The sequence below is a fragment of the Mustela nigripes genome, chromosome 17 (genome assembly GCF_022355385.1).
Source record: "Mustela nigripes isolate SB6536 chromosome 17, MUSNIG.SB6536, whole genome shotgun sequence".
NCBI classification, from domain to species: Eukaryota; Metazoa; Chordata; class Mammalia; order Carnivora; family Mustelidae; genus Mustela; species Mustela nigripes.
In genome coordinates, this window is record NC_081573.1 from 17474994 (window position 1) to 17496456 (window position 21463).

A 21463-nucleotide genomic window follows, 5' to 3' on the forward strand; every position below is an offset into this window, starting at 1 on the left:
CTGAATTCCTATCAGTTTACTGACAACTGCTTCACTCCCTGGCTTTCTGGTAGACCATAAGTACCCAAGATTAAATCTGGTCTCTTATAACTCTCCTCTCTAAGTTTCCCCTACTGGAGATTAGACCACACTAGACTGTCACTGCTTGGTGATATGTCTGTCTTCACCTGGTTTATAAGTCCAGAGAGGGTGTGGTGAATCTGAAGTGGTCACTGATATATCCCCAGTGTCATAGCACAGACAAGGCCCTTGGTATGAATAGACTTATGGCATGAATGTATGATGTGAACAGGAAGAAGATTCCCTGAGGAAACAGTGCCCTACCATGCCTCCACAGCCCCTATCTCCTGGCAGGATCCTCGGGTTGATCCTGAACTTTGGTCCAGTGGACTGTCCAGCTGCCCCTTTCTTACTCCATCAACTACCTCAAGATGCTGGCTCAGGCTCAACATTTAGCAGTCCAGACATTTAAAGGTTTTCCCATTTGGCCCAAATGGATACTTAGAGCCAAGGTAAGTATCACTGTTGTATATATTTGGTAGTTTGCTGAAAAGGAAGTTAACGAGGAAATAAGTCCATCATGAGGAGTATCAAGATGGTGAGGGTGATGAGGCTTCCTAAAACAATCCCCAAGACTGCAATGTAGTAGGTTTGGTGGGAGGTCTCGGCTGCCAAGGCTCTGTTATTCCACATGTTGCTGTGCCTTGTCTGGTTAGAGGGAAGAGTCAGGGCAGGAATAGTTGGCCTTTAATGGGTTATTGTAATGGCTGAGCTATGGGACTGAAAGGACCCAGGGTGGGGACTTGAACCCACAGGAGGGACAAAAGAAAGAATTTGAGTCAAGGTCAAGGCCAGGATGAAAAGGGAGTACAGGAGGAGAGGATTGGCATGATACGGTTTCCCACCTGGACAGAGAAGATCAAGGCTACAATGCCTATGGGAAAACACAGGAGGAAGGCACAAATCGATAGGCACATGTGGTCTTTGGGGGGCTTGTCCCGAAAAATTTCAAATGCCTGTGGGTGGGGAGTGGGTCATGGCTCGGTATGGATTTTGGACTGTGCTGTCCCCTCTAACTCTTTTTCATGATAACCTGGCTCCTATAAATTCTTTGTTGACCTCCTTTAAAACTCATACTGACTCCCTCTAATTCCTATCATGTCCCCTGTAACCTGTCATTATTGCCTTTATTTAATACCTCCTTCTACCCTGGATCTCCCAGCCCCCTCCACTCCTATGCTCTATAATGCCTGTCTGTTCCCAGTAGCCCTTTCCCTGTCTCCTATAACCTCCTCCCTGTCTTCTAGAACTGCCTTGCTGGTCTCTACAGCATGTCTCACTTGGCCCCTAACACCATCCCCACAAAATCCCTTGCTGACTCTGATGACTCTCACTACCCTCCCTGGAGCCACAACTGAGCCACTATCACACCTTGTTCCTGTAACACCGTCATGGTCCCCAAAAGCAGCCTTTTGCCCCTATAAAACACCTACAAAGAAGACCCTACTCAACGCTTGAACACTGCTTTCCATCTATAGAACCTTGTTCCATCATAAAGCTCTCACCCTATAAAACTGTGCCCACAATACTGCTCTCTTGATCTCATTTGCTGTCTCTCTCACTCTGTCCCGACGGACCATTGTCTGTTATGAGCCTTACTGTTTACCCATCAACTCTCCCTTCCCCTCCCCCCCACACCCATGGCCTCTCTGTTGGCTCCTCTAAGACCTTCCTTGACCAACTCTAAATTCTAAGTCCTCTCCATGTCCCTTTGTGGCCTCTTCTCTGTCCCCTTATAAAGGCCTGTCCTTTCTCCCTCTGCCACCTTCTCCCAACCTCTGAAACTAGCGTCTTGATCCTCTGAACCCTTCTTTCCTCCACTCCTAGCAGCCTCCCGGTTCTCCTAAAGCCGTGTTCCCTCTAAATAGTTCTTATAACACCCTGTCTCCTCTTGAGACCCTTCTTTCCCCCTCATTCTGCCATTACTCACGCTTTCTTCCTCCCACCCTATCCCCCCATAAGTTCCCTGCCCCTTCAAACACCCCCATTAAGGCATCTGGGTCTGGGTACAAGGAGCTTCTTCCTCATTCCAACCTGCCAGGGGTTACCGCGGAGACCATGCAGGCTCCGCCTCCTAGCCTGTCTTTCTATTATTATTGGCTGATTGAGCTTGCATGTGATAGGGTGGGGAATCCAATACTCACATGGCTGCTGATTGGTCTGAAGGAGTTCAGACTCTTCCTACTCTCTTCGGTGACTGGTCAATTCCGGGAGTTGTTTTTATTAGTTTAGTTTCGAAGGCCGTTTATATGTTTTGGATACAAGTCCTTTCTCAGATATGAGATTCGCAAGTGTTTTCTCTGGGTCTGTTGTTATCTTTTTAATTTTCTAACAGTGTCATGTGCAGAGGAAAGTTTTTAATTAGTATTAAACTCAATTAATTTTTTCTTTTATGGATGTGCTTTTGTTGTTATGTCTAAGAGTTTCTCTGCTTAATCCAGTGTAAGGAAGATCTTCTATGTTTTCTTCTAAATAGGTGATAGACTTACATTTTACATTTAAATATGTGATCCATATTGAGTTCATTATTGTATAAGGGGTAGGGTTTTCTTTTTTTAAAGATTTTATTTATTTGACAGACAGAGATCACAAGTAGGCAGAGAGGCAGGCAGAGAAGCGGGGTGGGGGGGTGGGTTGGGAAGCAGGCTTCCCGCTGAGCAGACAGCCCAATGCGAGGCTCGTTCCTAGGACCCTGGGATCATGACCTGAGCCGAAGGCAGAGGCTTTAACCCACTGAGCCACCCAGGCGCCCCTATGGATGATCATTTTTGATAGGTATAATTTTATTTATTTCAATGTATTTATTTTTAATTAATTAATTAATTAATTAGACACAGAAATCACAAGTAGACAAAGACGCAGGCAGAGAGAGAGGGGGAAGCAGGCTCCCCGATGAGCAGAGAGCCGGGTTCGGGGCTTGATCCCAAGACCCTGAGATCATGACCTGAGCTGAAGGCAGAGGCTTTAACCGACTGAGCCACCCAGGCACCCCAATAAATAAAATTTTTAATAAAAAAATTTCCTATGGCTCAAAAAAGAAATCAAAAGAAAAATTAAAAAGCATTTTGAGGGTCGCCTGGGTGGCTCCGTGGGTTAAAGCTTCTGCCTTTGGCCCAGGTCGTGATCCCAGGGTCCTGGGATCCAGCCTCACATCGGGCTCTGCTCAGTGGGGAGCCGGCTTCCCCTGCTCTCTCTTCCGGCCTCTCTGCCTACTTGTGATCTCTGTCTGTCAAATAAATAAATAAAATCTTTAAAAACAAAGCATTTTGAGCTGCATATAAGTGAAGACACAAAATGTAAAAATATATGTGAGTTTGTCAAAGCAGTCATTAAAGGGAAATTTATAGCAATAAATGGCTATTTTAGAAAAGAACAGTGTCGGTTCACTCAGGTTGCTATAACAAAATGCCACAGACTGGGTAGCTTATAAACAACAGAAACGTATTTCCTACAGTTCTGGAGACTGGGAAGTCCAAGATCAAAGAACTGGCATATTCAGCATCTGGTAAGAGCCTCACCTTCCTCCTAGACAAGAGTCTTCTTAGTGTAATCTCATGGTGGATGTGGCAAGGGATTTCCCTCAGGCCTCTTTTATATTGGCACTAATCCCTACATGAGGGTTCTGCCGTCATGATCTAATCACCTCTCAAGGCTCTACTTCTAAGTACCATTATGTTAGGGATGAAGCTTAAGTGAATTTTGTTGAGACGCAAACATTCAATTTATAGCAAACCATCTAAAATTAAGGATGTCTGCTTTCTCTTTAAGCATCTGGAAAAAAGAAGAGAAAATTACCCTAAAAGTAAGCACAAGGGTCCTTTTCAACAAATGGTGCCAGGAAAGCTGGATATCCACATTGTAAAAGAATGAAGTTCAATCCTTACCTAATCCCATCTATCAAAATTAACTCAAAGTGGATCAAGAAAATATTTGCTAATCATATATCTGATAAAAGGTTAATATTGGAATACATAGGGACAGCCTGGGTGGCTTAGTCTGTTAATCTACTGCCTTCGGCTCCGGTCATGATCCCAGCGTCCTGGGATGGAGTCCCACATCGGGCTCCTTGCTCAGCAGGGAGCCTGCTTCTCCCTCTGCCTCTGCCTGCCTCTCTGCTTGCCTGTGCTCACGCGCGCGCGCTCTCTCTCTCTCTCCCACAAATAAGTAAATAAATAAATAAATCTTTTAAAAAATTTAGAATATATAAAAAACTCTTGCTACTTAACAAAAACAAAAATAACCTGACTTAAAAATGGGCAAAGGACTTGATTAGACATTTCTTCAAAGAAGATATGCCAATGACCAATAAGCATTTGATCAGCATCACTAATCATTAGGGAAATGACAATCAAAATCACAATGAGATGTCACCTCATACCCATCAAGATAGCTATTATTAAAAAAAAACCCAGAAAATGGCAAGTGTGAAGAAGGTTGTGCAGAGAAATTGGAACATCAGTGCACCATTGGTGGGAAAACAAACTGGTATAGCTGCTATGGAAAAATCTATGGTGGTTCCTGAAAAATAAAAAATAGAATTACATATGATGCAGCAATTCCACTTTTAGGTATATATCCAAAAGAATTGAAAACAGGGTCTGTAAGAGGTATTTGTACCTCCCTATTTTTACTGCAGAATTATTCACAATAGTCAAAAGGTGATACTAACCCAAGTGCCCATTGATGGATGGATAAATAAAATGTGATTGAGTTTCTTTGATTTGCTTCCCTCTTTCTTCCCCCCTTCCCATATGTTCATCTATTTTCTTAATTTCCACATATGAGTGAAACCATATGGTATTTGTCTTTCTCTGACAGACTTATTTCACTTAGTGTAATACACTCTAGCTCCATTCATGTCGTTGCAAATGGCAAGATTTTATTCTTTTTGATGACTGAGTTATATATATATATCTCACATCCTCTTTATCCATTCATCAGTTGATGGACACTTGGGCTCTTTCCATAATATGGCTTTTGTTGATAATGCTGTTATAAACATTGGGGTGCATGTATCCCTTTGTATCTGTATTTTTGTACCCTTGGGGTAAATACCTAGTAGTTCAATTGCTGAGTCTGAGGGTACTTTATTTTTAACTTTCTGAGGACCCTTCATACTGTTTCCCAGAGTGGCTGCACCAGTTTCCATTCCCATCAGCATTGTAAGGTGAATCACTAAATTCTACTCTTTTTAAAAAAATATTTTATTTATTTATTTGACAGACAGAGATCACAAGTAGGCAGAGCAGCAGGCAGAGGGAGAGGGAGAGGCAGGCTCCCCGCCGAGCAGAGAGCTTGATGTGGGGCTCGATCCTAGGACCCTGGGATCATGACCCAAGCCAAAGGGAGAGGCTTTAACCCACTGTGCCACCCAGGTGCCCCAACTAAATTCTACTCTTGAAACCAATATTACACTATATGTTAACTACCTAGAATTTAAGTAAAAATTTGAAAGAGACAAAAAAAATGATAGATATCCTTAAAAAGGAAGGAAATTCTGATACATGCTATGACATGAATGGACCTTGTGTACATTATGCTAAGAAAAATAAATGTCACCAAAAGACACTATATGATCCCACTTATATAAGGAACCTAGAGTAGTCAAATTCATAGAGACAGAAAGTAGAATGGTGGTTGTCAAGGGCTGGGGGGAGGAAGGGAATGGAGAGTTGTGTTTATTTTATTTTATTTTTTTTTTATTATTTTTTTTAATATAATTTTTTATTTTTTATAAACATATATTTTTATCCCCAGGGGTACAGGTCTGTGAGTCACCAGGTTTACACACTTCACAGCACTCACCAAAACACATACCCTCCCCAATGGATGGAACTAGAGCGTATCATGCTTAGCGAAATAAGTCAAGCGGAGAAAGACAACTATCATATGATCTCCCTGATATGAGGAAGTGGGGTGTTTATTTTATTTTTGAGATTTTATTTATTTATTAGAGAGGGAGAGAATGAGCAGGCAGGGCAGCAGGCAGAGGGAGAGGGAGAAGCAGGTTTCCAGCTGAGCAGAGAGCCATTCCTGGGGCTCAATCCCAGGACCCTGGGATCAGGACCTGACAGAAGGCAGATGCTTAACTGACTGAGCCAACCAGGTTCCTCGGGAGTTGTGTTTAATGAGTATGGAGTTTAGTTTTACAAGATGAAAAGGCTTCTGGAGATTGGTTGAAAATATGAAAGGTATTTTATAATACTGAACTTCAAAGATTTTAGAATGGTAAGTTTTGTATTATGTGTATTTCACCACAATTTTTTAAATGCCATTTATAATAGGGTCAAAAATATTAAATATTTCAGGATAAATCTGACAAAAGGCATGTAAGATTTGTACATTGAAAACTACAAAACATTGCAAAGAGATTTTTTAAAAAGATTTTATTTATTAATTTTACAGAGAGAGACATAGTGAGAGAGGAAACACAAGCAGGGGGAGTGGGAGAGGGAGAGGCAGGCTCCCCACTGAGCAGGGACCCAGGACCCTGGGATCACGACCTGAGCCCAAGGCAGACGCCCCAAAACTGAGCCACCCAGGCACCCCTGCAAAGAGATTTTAAAGATGTCTTGAGTAAATGGAGAGATGTGCCATGTTCACGAATTGGAAGACACAAAATATTGTTAAGATGTCAATTCACAAATTGATTTATAGAGTCAGTGTAGTCCCAATGCAGGCTTTTTCTTTTAAAATAAATTTATAGGCTTATCCCTAAATTCAGATGGGAATTAAAAAGAACTAGAATAGTCGAAACAACTTTGAAAAGGAAGAGAGGGAAGAACTCACACTGTTTCACTTCAAGACCTGTTATAAGTCAGAAATTAAGACAGTGTGGTATTGATCAAGAAAGACAAATAGATCATGGAAAAGGGTAGCCTATTCTTAGTTCAAAGATAGATCTTAACATATGTAAGCATTTGAGGTTTTTAAAATGTGCAAAAACAATAGAGTGAAGAAGGCTAGTGTTTTCAACAGATGTCCTGGGATTAATTAACTATTCATATGCAGAAGAACACACTTAGATGCATACCTTATGCCAATAAAAATGACCTCAGCATGAATCCTAGATCTAAATGTAAAACCACAACCATAAAACTTCTAGAGAGAACATAAGAGAAAACTCGAGTTAATCAAAGATTTCTGAGATTCAACAACAAAAGCATGATCTGTTAAGGGCAAAATTGGCCTCATCAAAGTTAAAACTTCTGCTCTTCAAAAGATACTGTTAAGGGGCGCCTGGGTGGTACAGTCATTAATGTCTAACTCTTGGTTTCAGCTCAGGGGTTGTGATCTCAGGGTCATAAGTTTGAGCCCGATGTTGGGCTCTGCACTCAGCACAGAGTCTGCTTTAAATTCTCTCTCCTTCTTCTTTTGCCCCTCCCATTTGCACGCTCTCTCTCAAATAAATAAATAAATAGATATTTTTTAAAAGATACTGTTAAGAGAATTAAAAGACAAGCTACACACTGGAAAATATGATAAAGGACTTGATTCCAAAATAGATTGGGGACTCTCAAAATTCAATAATAAGCCAAACCAATAAAAATTGGCAAAAGACTTGAACAAAAACTTTACCAAATACGTATATAAACGGTAGATAAGTCCTTGGAAAGGTACTATCATTAGCCTTAGGGAAATGCATATTAAAATCATAGCGAGATACCACTACATTCTAATTATGGCTAAAATTTTAAAAAGTAATCATACAAGTGTTGGCAAATATTTGGAGTGATTGGAACTCTCATACCTGGCTGATATGAATGTAAAATGGTACAACCACTTTGGAAAAACTCTTTGGCAGTTTCATAAATGTTAAACATACATCTACCATATGATTCAGGCATCCCACTCCTAGTTATTTATCTAAAAGGGATGAAAGCATATATGCATACAAGAACTTGTCTATGAGTGTTCACAGCAGCCTTGTGTGTGTGTGTGTGTTTGTGTGTAACTTCCTGGAGGTGTCCTAAAGGACAGGTCCACTTTCCCTTCCTCTGTCTCACTGCCTTGGATGCACATGTGATGGCTTGAGCCGCCATTTTGGGCTTTGTGGATGAGTGCCCCAGATTAGAGAACAGGAACAGATGGATGGAAGGAGCCTTACCTTGACATTCTGAGAGGCCTTCAGGCCAGTCCTAATCACCAAACTCAAGACTTTTATGTGAGAGGGAAATGCCTCTACCTTGTGAAAGTGTATCTGTGGTTTCCCGCCTGGCCCCCTGCTCTGTTACTTGCTGCTGAGCCTCAACCTAATTAATAGTTCATCTCACTGTTTTTCTGGTGAATGAGCCTGGGTCATCAGTGTTGTTTCTATTTTTACCAGAAAATGAGTTTTTTCATTAATAGCAGGGGAATTGCAATTCAGGACAAGCAAACTATGGTGAATCTTAGGCCAGTCCTGAGAGCTGGTCGGGGGGGGGGGGGGCAGGGGTTTACTTTTATAAGAGAAAGGGGGAAGCTGGGAAGGGCTGTTTCCCTGAGTTCTCATTGGCTGGGCTTCTGGGAGTGGTAGGAGCAAGTCTTTTCTCCATTCCTCCCCCACTGCTGGAATATTAAGGCAAGCTTCTTCCTGTTGGGGAATGAATATTTGCTTCTTATGGCAAGTGGCAGCCAGTGACAGCCTTCTTTTTAGGGCCTCCCAACTCCGTTTAAAATACTTGTTTTTCACATCGGCATCATTTTTTTTTTTTTTTTAACACTTGTCAGAGAGAGAAAGAGAGAGAGCGAGTGCACAGCAGGGGGAGCAGCAGGCAGAAGGAGAAGCAGCCTCCCCACTGAACAAGGAAGCTGACAGAGGACTCTATTGCAGAACCCTGGGATCATGACCTAAGCCAAAGGCAGACACTTAACTGACTGAGCCACCTGGGTGTCCATTCACATCAGCATCAGAAGTTGTGGGGTTAACAATCAAAACCAGTCAAAAGGCCGTGCAGTTCTGAAGTCTTGGGGGTTTGCTCTGAATTGTAGGGAAAGCATGGGCTCTGTTCATCCTCACAGCACTCCCTGTGGGTTCCGTCCTACAGGTGAGAAACCCGAAGCACAGGAAAGTTAATTAGCTTCAGCACCAGGTCCTGACTCTGGCTTGAACTCAGGCAGGCTGGCTCCAGCGTCCATATGCCTGACCCCATCTGTGTCCAGGAAAGGCCTCGCTGCTCCAGCAGGTCCCATCCTGGGAGGCCCCTGGAACCCGGCCTAGAGCTGGGGCACTGACCAGGCAGAGCAGCATACAGCCCTCCCTTTGTACTTCATTCTCTTACCAGCCCTCAAGCCGGCTAATACAGACAGTTCTACTTCCTTGGGCTAAGGATCCTGGGCTGGGGATGAAAAGGGTGCTGAGGTCACCTTAGGAGGGGTGTCCCTTCCCTTGGGAGAGGCCCTTTGTCCCAGACTCTTGTTTCACGCTAATAGAAGGTCTGAGGGCCTCCCCAAGGACAGGGAGGTGAGTGGGAGGCCCTGGAGATCTTTGTGTTAGCTGGTCCCTGTCCATGACCACTGCGGAAAACTGTCAAGAGCAAATTGATGAAAGCGGTGTGTGTAGTGGTGGCAATGGGGGACAGAATGGGCTTGAAACAGAGGGTGGCTCGAGGGGTGCATCACAGAGTCTCCCCAGGGATGAGGGTGTTGGTCCTGAGGCTGGGCCTCAGTAGGTGGGGTGGGCTGGGAAAATTTGGAGAGAGAGGAGCCAAGCCAGAATGCCAGTGGGTCTTAAAGATAAGTGAGGTGACAGAAGAGTGTAGGTCATCTTCACCCTGAGACTGTCACTGCATTGTCAACATCTATGTGGGCTCTCTGTCACTCTCTACAGAATTTTGCAACTGGGCTCCCTCTCAGGGTCTGCAAAATGTCAATGGCTCTGTCTGGGGTCTTCATACCAGAGGCCCCTAGATCCACTGGAAGCCATGGTACTAGTTCTGTCCAATCGACTGAGCACAAAAGTGATATATGTTGCTATAAGGCCAAAACTCTATTTTTAGAAAAGGATTTTTTTTACTGTATTACTGAGATATAATTGACAAAACTCTAATATATTTAAAGTGTACAACATGGTAATTTGGTGTATATATACATTCTGAAATTATTACCACAGTCAAATTCATGAACACACCCATCACTTCATAGTTACCTTTTCGTGAGAACACTTTATAGACTCCAGCATATTTTAAGTATACAGCCCAATATTGTTAACTGTAATCACCATGTTATATATTATGTCCTCCCATATTATTCATCTTATAACCAAAAGTTTGTACTCTTTTCCCAGGCTGTCCTCATTATCTTCTTTATTCATTCATCCATTGCTGGACAGTTGGGTTGTTTCCAAGCTTGGCTATTGTGAATAATGGTGCAGTCATCACAGGTTGCAGATATCTCATTGATTTTATTTCCTTTGGATATGTATCCAGAAGTGGGATTGCTGGATCATATGGTACTTCTAGTTTTAATTTTTTGAGGCATCTTCATGCTGTTTCCTATAGTGGCTGTCAAAATTTACATCCCCACCAGGAGTACAAAGGGTTCAGTTTTGGGTGGAGGATTTTAAGAAAGTAGTGGAGGTTCTCTAGTCTCTCACCTTCTGCCTCAATCAAAACACTCTGAGTCATTAGAAGATGGTGGAATCACCAAGTGGAAGGGGCCTGGATGGTTGACTTAGTATGTGGGCTACCAGAGATGCCCACACTGGGAGGATCTGTGAGCATGAAACAAAGTTCTGTTGTGTGAGCTATAGAATTGGTAGAGTTTGTTATAGCTGCTAGCCTGACCCTCAACAATATACCTTCTAGAACTCATCATCCACTAGCCTAGAGCATCTCCAACTATTTGTGGTTGTAGATATCTCCAGTCTGTCATGGATAGATTTTTGGTCCATATTCCATTGGACAAGACAAGTTTATTGATCATATACTTGGATGTCTTGGCAATGCCAAATTGCTGTTAGTTTCAAAGTAACTACTAGAAATCTCTATAGTTACTTTGTTGCAGATCATTGAGAGTTGGTTATAATACTAAGGTCAACCAGAAAGGGGTCTTATCTTGGTGTGCTGAGATCCCAGTTCCTGGCTCCTGGTACAGTGCCTGTTACATCTTAGGTGCTCAGAAAGTATTTGTTGACTTATGAATAAATCACAAACATTATGGGTGGTGGTTGGAGAGGGTATTAAAAAAAACACTCATAGCCTTACCTGAATTCTAACTTGTTCACTGATAGCGGCTTAACTCCCTGGTTTTCTGGTAGACCACAAGTACTTCAGAGCAGGTCTCCCTTCTTACATTCCCATTACTTTGTTTTCTCTTCTTGAAGATTGGACTACTCTGGACTGTCACTGTCTGGTGATATATGTGTCTTTTACCCTGGTTTATAAATTCTGAGAGGGTGTGGAAGGATGTGAAGTTGTCACTGTTAGGTCCCTAGAATCGGGCAGCACAGCCAAGGCCTTTGCCAGCATAAATAGAGTTAGGGCATGAATATATGAATGTGGGCAGAGGGATGCTATCCTGGGGAACCAGTGCCCCACCCTGTATCCCATGACCCTCATGCCTTGACAGGATCCCAGTGTTGGTCTTGGGCCCAGGTCCGATAGGTTGTCTTGAGTGACCACTTCTTTCCCCCATTAACCATCTCAAGTTGCTGGCTTGGGCTATCCATACTGGGCAGTCCAGACATTGGCGAGGTTGTCCCATTTGGCCCAAATGTATACTTAGAGTGAAGGTGACTGACACTGTTATATATTTGATGGTTTGTTCATGAGCTGAAAAGGAGGTTACCGAGCAAATACAGTTATCATGATCACAATCCAGGTGTTGAGTATACCGATGCATCCCAAAGAAATTGCTATGACTGAGAGTACGAAGGTTGTCTCAGAGGTCTCAGCTGCCAATTCTGGCTCATCCCTATAGTTATGGCGCCTTGTCTGGTTTGAGGGGAGAAGAGAAATGGGAATAGTTGGGCTGAAAGGGTTATTTAAGCCCTTTTGTAAGGAAGGGTGTAAGGAACCAGGATGGGGGCCTGAACCAACAGGAGGTTAGATCACGGACATAACTGGTTCAGGTTCAGGGCCAGGGTGGAGAGGGAGGAGAGGGCAGGAACGGTTTGACACAGATTCCCACCTGGGAAGAGTAGTACATGGCTGCACTGCCTATGGGACAACACAGCAAGTAGGCCAGGATCGCCAGCACAAGGTAGTCCTTTGGGGGCTCATCAGACATAATTTCAAATGCCTGGGGACAGGGGATAGGTTATCTCTCAGAATGACTTCTGGACTCTCTTGTCCCCTCTGACTACCTCCTGTTTCATGCTAACACATCTCTCCTTGGCTTCTATAAATCTTCATTGACTCCCTTTAAAACTCATACTGATCCCCTCTAATTCCTATCATGTCCCCTGTAACCTGTCATTATTGCCTTTAATACCTCCTTCTATCCTGGATCTCCCAGCCCCCTCCACTCCTATGCTCTATAATGCCTGCCTGTTCCCAGTAGCCCTTTCCCTGTCTCCTATAACCTCCTCCCCGTCTTCTAGAACTGCCTTGCTGGTCTCTACAGCATGTCTCACTTGGCCCCTAACACCATCCCCACAAAATCCCTTGCTGACTCTGATGACTCTCACTGCCCTCCCTGGAGCCACAACTGAGCCACTATCACACTTTGTTCCTGTAACACCGTCATGGTCCCCAAAAGCAGCCTTTTGCCCCTATAAAACACCTACAAAGAAGACCCTACTCAACACTTGAACACTGCTTTCCATCTATAGAACCTTGTTCCATCATAAAGCTCTCACCCTATAAAACTGTGTGTGCCTACAGTACCTCTCTCTTGATCTCATTTGCTGTCTCTCTCACTCTGTCCCGATGGACCATTGTCTGTTATGAGCCTTACTGTTTACCCATCAACTCTCCCTTCCCCTCCCCCCCACACCCATGGCCTCTCTGTTGGCTCCTCTAAGGCCTTCCTTGACCAACTCTAAATTCTAAGTCCTCTCCATGTCCCTTTGTGGCCTCTTCTCTGTCCCCTTATAAAGGCCTGTCCTTTCTCCCTCTGCCACCTTCTCCCAACCTCTGAAACTAGCGTCTTGATCCTCTGAACCCTTCTTTCCTCCACTCCTAGCAGCCTCCCGGTTCTCCTAAAGCCGTGTTCCCTCTAAATAGTTCTTATAACACCCTGTCTCCTCTTGAGACCCTTCTTTCCCCCTCATTCTGCCATTACTCACGCTTTCTTCCTCCCACCCTATCACCCCATATATTCCCTCTCTGCCCCTTCAGACACCTCATTAGGGAATCTGGATCAGTCACTACCAAGGCTATGGGGAGCCTCTCCCTCACCCAACAGGCAGGAATTACCATAGAGACCATGCAGGTTCCGCCTCCTATTCTATCTTTCTATTATTATTGGCTGATTGAGGTTGCATGTGATAGGGTGGGGAATCCAATACTCACATGGCTGCTGATTGGTCTGAAGGAGTTCAAACTCTTCCTACTCTCTCAGGTGATTGGTGATGTCAAACCGGAGTCTTGTTGGGGGCGGGGCAGGGAGGGAAGTACCACTTGGGGGCAAGAAGGATGTAGGCCTAGGAGTCTTGGGTTGCTTCCAGGACCCTGAGAATGGTCATTTAACAGCTTGGAGTCAGGTTCTTTAGCAGTAGGGGGAAACTGTGAGAATTAACATCGTTTCATGTGAATATTTTCTACTGGTATATCCTCTTTGGTGAAGTGTCAGTTCAAATCTTTTTCTCATTTTAAAATTGAGAAAAAATTGGTTTGTTGTCATTACGGTAAAATAGGGGGTCACTTACATATTTCAGATACAAGTCTTTGTCAGATGTGTGATATACAATATTTTCTCTGGCTCTGTAGCTTATCTTTTCATTTTTGAACAGTGTCATTTGGAGAACAAAGGTTTTTACTTTGAATTGAGTCTTTTTTTTTCTTTTTTACTTTTATGAATGTACTTTTGGTGTAATGTCTAAGAAGTCTGCTTAATCCAGGGTCAGGAAGATATTCTCTTAATGTTTGACAGATTTACATTTTACATTTAGATTGATGATCCATATTGAGTTAATATTTGTATAAGATGTGTAGTTTTAGTGGGGATTAATTATGTTTTGCAGATGGTGGTCTAATTAATCTAACACCATTGAAAGAAACCCTGTTCTTTCTTCTATAAATTGCATTTTGATTTATTTTATAATAAACTGATCATATTAATGTGGGTCTCTTTCTACACTCCTTATTCTGTTTTGTTGATCTGGTGTCTATCCATTTGCAGATACCACACTATGTTATTAATGTAGTTTTACAGTGATTCTGAAAATCGGGTAACATGAGTACTCCAACTTTGTTGATCTTTTTCAGAATTGCTTGACTATATTTGTGTAGATCTAGAAATCTTGTTGGTCTTTTAATAGGAATTGCATTAGTGATTCAGATCAGTTTGGGAGAGACATGGAGTTTCCATTTCACCAGCAGGGGAAGCCTCTCCATTTAAGCCTTTTCCTTCCTTCATAAGCAGCTGTAGTTCAACCACAGAGCTGAAACACATAATAGGTTTAGATTTATACTCAACTACTTGCTTTGTGAGAACTATTGCATATGATACTATGATGATCATTTTTGATAGCTGTTATTTTATTTATTTATTATATTGTACAGAAGTATAATTAACATACAGTGTTAGTTTCACGAGCACAACATAATGATTCAGCAATTCTATGTATTACTCAGTGCTCATCAAGATAGGTGTACTCTTAATCCCCTTTACTTATTTAAATAGATTTGATCGGATTGTTCACTGTTAGCATAAGGAAACACATTGGATTTTTGTGTGTTGATATTACAATCTGTGATCCTGCTTAAACTCATTTTATCCATTCCCGGAGGGGTTTTGTTTTTGTTTTTGTTTCCTGGATTTTTTGTAGATTCCTTGGAGTTTTCTACATAGACAATCATGTCATCTACAAAAAGGGTAGTTCTATTTCTTCCTTCAAATCCCTATGACCTTTCTTTTTTTTTTTTCTGACTTGTTGTACAGACTAGGACTTCCAGTCTGATGTGGAAATAGGAGTGGTGTGGGAGAGGCCATGCTTGCCTTGTTACCAGTTTTGAAGAGAAAACCTTCCCCTTTATCATGACATAGGATGTTCGCTATAGGTTTTTTGTAGATGCCCTTTATCAGGATGAAGAAGTTCCCTGTTAGTCCTGGTGTGCTGAGTTTTTATTGTGAATTGATGCTGAACACTCCCAAGTGCCTTTTCTGCACCATCTGATGATGTGGTTTTCCTTCTTGAGATGGTTAATATGGTTTGATTGCATTGGTTGATTTTCTTTTTTTTTTTTTTTAAAGATTTCATTTATTTATTTGTAAGAGACAGAGGGAGAGAGAGCAAGCGAGCACAGGCAGACAAAGAGGCAGGCAGAGGCAGAGGGAGAAGCAGGCTCCCTGCTGAGCAAGGAGCCCGATGTGGGACTCGATCCCAGGACCCTGGGATCATGACCTGAGCCGAAGGCAGCTGCTTAACCAACTGAGCCACCCAGGCGTCCCGGTTGATTTTCTAATATTGAGCCAGCATGGCATTCCTGGGAGAAACCCCTGGTGGTGATGGTTTATATTCTATTCATATACTTTGTAATAGTCCCTTATTTTCTCTTTAGTGTCTTCAAGAGCCTCTAGATGTATTTCCTCCTTGTTTTCTGTTATTGGTCATTTTATCTTCTGTCTTATTTTGTCAGTCTTATGAGAGGTTTATCAATTTTATCTGTTATTTTCAAGAACCAGCTTTTGGTTTCATTAATTTTCTCCATGGTTTCATTGTTTTCCCTTGTCAATTTCATTGATTTTTTTTTCTTCACTCCTTTTTTTTAATATATATTTTTAAATTTATTTTTTATTTATTTTCGGCATAACAGTATTCATTATTGTTTCACCACACCCAGTGTTCCATGCAATCCGTGCCCTCTATAATACCCACCTCCTGGTACCCCAACCTCCCAACCACCTGCCAATTCAAACCCCTCAGATTGTTTTTTAGAGTCCATAGTCTCTCATGGTTTACCTCCCCTTCCAATTTCCCCCAACTTCCTTCTCCTCTCTAACTCCCCATGTCCTCCATGCTATTTGTTACACTCCACAAATAAGTGATTCTCTCTTCTTTCTTCTGTTTGTTTTGGCAGGGAGGGAATTATTTTGCTCTCTTTTTTTAGTATCTTAAGTTGGAAGCTAAGATCATTAATTTGAGACATTTCTTCTTTTCTTTTCTTTTTTTTTTTAAAAAAAGATTTTATTTATTTATTTGACAGAGAGAGATCACAGGTAGGCAGAGAGTCAGGCAGAGAGAGAGAGAGAGGAGGAAGCAGGCTCCCTGCCATGCAGAGAGCCCAATGCGGGGCTCAATCCCAGATCATGACCCAAGCTGAAGGCAGAGGCTTATCCCACTGAGCCACCCAGGCAACCCAAGACATTTCTTATTTTCTCATACGAGTATTTGAGATTGTACATTTCCTTTTAAGCACTGCTTTAGCTGTACCCCACATATTTTGGTATGTTATTTACTTCAATTTTGATCAGTTAAAAGCATTTTCTAATTGCCATTGACAGATGAATTACTTGCTTTTATGTTTTTCCCCCAAGTGTTGGGATGTTTTCCTATTATCTTTCTCCTGTTGGTCCCTACTTTACTTTTATGATGGCCAACATGATAGTTTTCTATTTCTATTTAACAAATCACCATACACTCAGTAACTTAAAAAAACAGCCATTCATTATCGCACTGTTCTATAGGTGAGAAATCCAGAACCTGTATGGCCAAGTTCTCTGCTCAGGTTTTCACAAGGCTGAAATGAATGTGTCTGCTGAAATGTGTTCTCATATGGAGCTCTGGATGCTCTTCTAAGCTCTTGGGGTTGTGGCAGATCAGTTCTTTGAGGGTTTGGGACTGAGGCCATTGTCTTTTCCTTGCTATCAACCAAGATCTATTCTCAGTTCCTAAAGTCACATGCATACCTGCATGTGGTCCTGTTCATCTCAAAGCCAGCAAGGGCGAATCTCCCTCCATCAAAGTCTGTCTCACACTTTGAGTCTCTGACTTCCACTGTCTCTGACCTCTAGACCCAGATAAAGACCTCATGTATTTAGGGTTAGGTCCACTGAGATGTCCTTTTCTTAGAGTCAGCTGTGCCATATAACCTAACTTCATCACGGAAGAGATATAGCTTCATATTGATGGTTGGGGATTATATAGGCTTATACCCCGGGGCAGGAATATTGGTGGGGGGGCATATTAGAATTCTCCTACCATAGTCAGATAATATGACTTTGTATGTATGGGTTGTTTTGTGTGCTTTCATATGCTTTTTATAATTTTAATTCTTGGGAATTTGTTAGAAGTTTGTTTAATGAGCACAGATATGTTCTATTCTGATGAAGTTCCATGTGCATTTGAAAAGAATATGTATCTGCTGGGGCACCTGGGTGGCTCAGTGGCTTAAGCCTCTGCCTTCAGCTCAGATCATGATCTCAGGGCTCTCTGCTCAGCGGGGAGCCTGCTTCCCTGCTCCCACCCCCTGCCCCGTCTCTGCCTGCCTCCCTGCCTACTTGTGATCTCTGTCTGTCAAATAAATAAAATAAAATCTTAAAAAAGAAAGAAAATACCAAATTTGTTTATAAATTCACCTGTTGATGAACATTGGATTGTTTTTAGTTTTTGCCTGTTACAAAGAAACCTTTTATAAACATTCATGTACAAGTTTTTATGTGAATGTGCATTTCATTTCTCAGATAGAAATACCCAATAGCGCAATTGCTGGGTTTCATTTTTTTTTTTTTTTAAGATTATTTGAGAGAGAGAGGGAGTCGGGAGAGGGGGCAGAGAGAGTCCCAGGCAGACTCTGCACTGAGTGCAGAGCTGGTCACAGAGCTTGATCTCATGACCCTGAGATCACGACCTGAGCCAAAACCAAGGGTTGGAGCTTACCTGACTACGCCACCCAGGCACCCTGCATATTCAGTTTTATAAGTAACTGTTAAATTGCTTTCCAGACTAGGTGTGCCATCTCACACCGTCACCAGCTATGTATGAGGGATCAGGTTTCTCTGTACCTTTGCTGGTATTTGATGTTATCACTACTTTTTGTAAATCTGAGCCACTCTGGCAGATTTGTAGTGATATCGCAGTGTGCTTTTAATTTGCATTACCTTGATGGCTAATGATACTTAGCATCTTTTTATGTGTTTACTTGCCATCTGTATATCTTCTTTGGTAGAAGGATGGGCATGTTGTTGTCCATTTTATTTTATTTTTTTATTTTTTTTTAAATTTTTTATTTATTTTTATTTTTTTTTAAAGATTTTATTTATTTATTTGACAGAGAGAAATCACAAGTAGACGGAGAGGCAGGCAGAGAGAGAGAGAGGGAACAGGCTCCCTGCTGAGCAGAGAGCCTGATGCGGGACTCGATCCCAGGACCCTGAGATCATGACCTGAGCCGAAGGCAGCGGCTTAACCCACTGAGCCACCCAGGCGCCCTGTTGTCCATTTTCTAATTGGATTTTTAAAATATTTGGTTTTGGTGCACTTTTTATATTTTTAATACAATATTGTCTGCCATATCCAAACACAGTTATACTGGGAGTTAGGCTTTCAGTATATCAATTTTTTAAAAAAATTTTGTTTATTTATTTGACAGACAGAGATTATAAGTAGGCATAGAGGCAGGCAGAGAGAGAGAGAGAGAGGAGGAAGCAGGCTCCCCGCCGAGCAGAGAGCCCCATGTGGGGCTCGATCCCAAGACCCTAGGATCATGACATAAGCCAAAGACAGAGGCTTTAACCCACTGAGCCACCCAGGCACCCCTCAATATATCAATTTTGTAGAATTACCTTACGATCTAGCACACACCACTGGATACCTACCCCCAAAGTCAAAAACTAATTCAAAGGGCTCCATGCACATCTGTGTGGTTTTTTTTTTTTAAAGATTTTATTTATTTATTTGACAGAGATAGATCACAAGTAGGCAGAGAGGCAGGCAGAGAGAGAGAGAGAGGAGGAAGCAGGCTCTTCGCTGAGCAGAGAGCCCGATGTGGGACTCGATCCCAGGACCCTGAGATCATGACCTGAGCTGGAGGCAGCGGCTTAACCCACTGAGCCACCCAGGCGCCCCACATCTGTGTTTTTTTGCAGCATTATTTACAATCACCACATTGTGGAAGCAACCCGTGCTTATCGATAGATGAGTGGATAAAGAAATTTTAAAGAAGATGTCGTATATATATACAACACACACATACTGGAATATTATTCAGCCATAAATAGAATGAAATCTTGCCATTTGCAACAACATGGATGGAGCTAGAGAGTATTGTGTTAAGTGAAATAAGTCAGTCAGGGAAAGAAAATTACCATACATTTTCACTCATATGTGGAATTTACAAAACAAAACAAATGAGCAAAGGGAAAATAGAGAGAGAGAAACAAACCAAGAAACAGATTCTGAACTATAACCAGTTTTGGAGTGACACAATTCAGTCCATAGCAATGCTCAAATTCACTACTCATCAGAGAAATGCCAATTAAAGCAATAAGGAGCTATCACTTCTCACTCATCAAAGTGACAGAAATTCACTGCCAAGAAGGCAAAGAATGATTCTTTCAAACACTGGGGCTGAGGTGTGATTTGATAAAGCCTTTGCAGAAGTCATCATGGTATTAACCACTGAAGCCAAACTGAGTTAAAATATTAGTCCAGCCAGAGTATGTAATCAACATCATGGCCTAGTAAAGGAGCATACTTAGATAGGCATAATGAAATGGAGAGCCTACAAATTGAGTTAAAAATTGTGATGTTTAGTATTAGGGAGAGAGAATAGTGGGTAAGATTGTTAAATATGCATGTTTCATTATGGTAATTCAACTGATGATGTTTTAAGATACAAGACTATAAACATTGTTTGGTTTTATAATTACATGATGGTAAAAACTATGTAATGCCTGAGAGTGGAATACAGCTTTGGGCGAGTCAGAGAGCCCAAACAGAGAAGATTGACTGGCTTTCCAAGTTTCCTAGCACCATGTGACTTTTTTGGACCTGGCTGTTCATGCTGAAATGGGCCATTCTGACTCCACAGGGCTTTGTAGCTGAATGTGACAGGCCCAGTTTTCTGGGCTGATCTGAGGAGGCACAGGGATGACTGACCCTCAAGACCCACTAACACAGCAGACAACCCAGCATAATCCCCTTTCCAAGTACATTCATAACAATGAGCATTGTCCCATAAGCACATGTAATCTATGAAGATACCCAGGATCATGGAGGAGAGAGACACAGCATCATGTCAGCTAAGATTAAGGTTAACTCTGGACTAACACCTTTCTTTGTTGTTTCCTTCACTCATTATTTCCTCTAAACTGCCCAACAAGATGGGTCTGTTGGGCATGAATTTCAAGTAAAACCCCCAGATGTACAAGAAATGTAACTCCATTTTCCAGCATCTTCACTGGTTAGGGAAGATTGAATTATGGAATAGATAGACCAGACACATGTCACAATACATACTTTCTGCTCAACCATGGGAGGCAGTTTGGGAAAAAGAGTGACTGTTCCTGTTCAGAGACCAAGGCTGATGGGAGTTCTTCTTGTGACATGTGGCCTTCAAATCACCATGCGTGTCACTTGGCCAGTTGGCTAGGGGTGGAAGAGTGTGGGAGAGAGTGCCCATGGGGGCATTTAAAGACCAGAGTGGGTTGTGGCACACATCACTTCTGATTACATTCCACAAAGCCAAAGACCATCTCATGGCCACACAGGGGAACCTAGGACATGTGGCTGAGTAATGCTCCCAGGGAGAAGAGTTGAGCTTTGTTAGAGTTAGCAGTCTTTTCCACAGCTCCTCAACCTCCTTTTTATTGATAATCCCTGTTCTTCTTGGCTATAGAAACTTAATTCTGCTAAGTCTAGGGTTTCTGGGTCTGAATTTGGGTTTGTTCATGAAGTTAAGGTACCAGTAAGAACCCCTGGGTGTTTTTTGTCCATGATGTCAGTCCAGATTTCTGTTTTCCTTAATTCTGGATGGCTCCCGTGTTATCCCTGGCTCCTCTCAGATAGTCACTCCCACCCTGGCACTTGGCAATCCTGTAGACTCCACCTCCTTTTCACCAAGCTGGGATATGGGCTATCCTACTTGGCTGTCTAGGGCCATTTCTTCCTAGACCACACCATGCAGCATATTTTCTTTGTGATCTTGGATCCTCTGTAGGACTTATTTGTAAAGAAATAATACAAGTGGTATCTGGGATCTTTGACACCTCACCCCTTCCTTAGACACAGACCTTAGGGACCTCCTTAGGGATACACTTGCATCTAATCTCTCTTTCACTACTTCCCCTATTCCATGAATAGGGGACCATTTACTTTTGA